Below are 1,380 nucleotides of genomic sequence, written 5' to 3' on the forward strand. Positions count from 1 at the left end.
AAAGCCGTAGAGAGACACAAAACGTGGGTCACCGGGTCAGTCGTACGCGACCAGTGGTGGCAGCTTTCGCTGGACATGATCTCCCAGAGGCAGACCATCAAAGCAGAGGTCCTCAGTTGGAACATCCCAGCCACACCCACACCCACGACACCCGCACCCCTCCCATCTGCCTGCTCCGCGAATCCGGACTGTGTTGCATTGGGATTGGCCGGCAACTGCTGTCCAAACGACGATGGTGTCACTTTGGGCTGCTGCCGTTAGTGTCGCAAGAGATTGCGGACAATCAACCCCAGCTTATGTTGATGCAAAGGGGGGAAAGGTACCCTCGACCCTCCTGAGCCCCTGCGCAACAGCAGAACCTTACGAGGCACTGCTGCAGGACATCCTGTCAAAACTAGTTAGAACATTGATGGATTCGTCTGGTCGCGCAGCGTAAGCTCATCAACAATTGTGAGACTAGCGTGAGCCCACGTTGCGAAGACGCCAGGTGAGTCTCGCCGCAGAGCACACGAGATCTGGGGAGATCTGGGGAGATATGGGGAGATATGGCGAGATATGAAGCGCCTTTGCGAGGCCGCGCTGGAGGTGGGACATCGCCGGAAACGAATTCTCCCGCCCCCTCTCCTGACAGCCCCGCAAAGGTGGGGGGGGAGGGTGGGGTCCTGACAGCTCCGCCACACACACAGGCACAGACAGCGTTGTGGAGAACGATAGACAGCCGCTGCATCTGCAGCCCGTCACTCACACCCACGACACCGACACTGGGCACTCTCGAGGTTCTCGAGGTGGATATCCTTTGGCCGCGTTGGGTAGCGAGGATTGGTGTAACACTGGGCACGGGATTGGCGCGCACTGGCACTGTGCGAAGAAAAGAATTTCCCGAGCTTGGTTCTCGCACACGCACGATTCACACAAAAACACAACCCCGCACGATTCACACACCGGACAAGGCGCAGACGACGGCTTCCTTAGAAGCCATCGTTCTCGCCACAAGAGCCGGCGTCCGAATTCCCCTCCGTCCGACACCCATCCGCCACCCCACCCCACCCCACCCCGGAAGAAAAGAATGTTACAAAAAAAGCTCTCTCGAAGAAAAGCATTTTAAAACACTGCTGACACTGCCGTGGGCGGATGACTAGGGGAGAGAATGCGGAGAGACTAGCTCGCAGGTAGATGTGCTCAGGGCCAAGGGCAAGGGGATGAGGGGAATGTGTCAGTGTGAGGGGTGCACCACCTCACCAGCCGCAGAGCGTCGTGTTTTGCCTTTGGCTAGTGCCATTTCACTGTGGCACAGCTCGCGTTACAAAACCTTGATTTTGACCATCATTGCGCGAAAAAGGTACATCTCGGTGCCTTCCAGAAGCAGCTGCGACCCCGCTG

Source organism: Emiliania huxleyi (genome assembly GCF_000372725.1).
Source record: "Emiliania huxleyi CCMP1516 chromosome Unknown EMIHUscaffold_205, whole genome shotgun sequence".
In the NCBI taxonomy this organism is placed as follows: domain Eukaryota; phylum Haptophyta; order Isochrysidales; family Noelaerhabdaceae; genus Emiliania; species Emiliania huxleyi.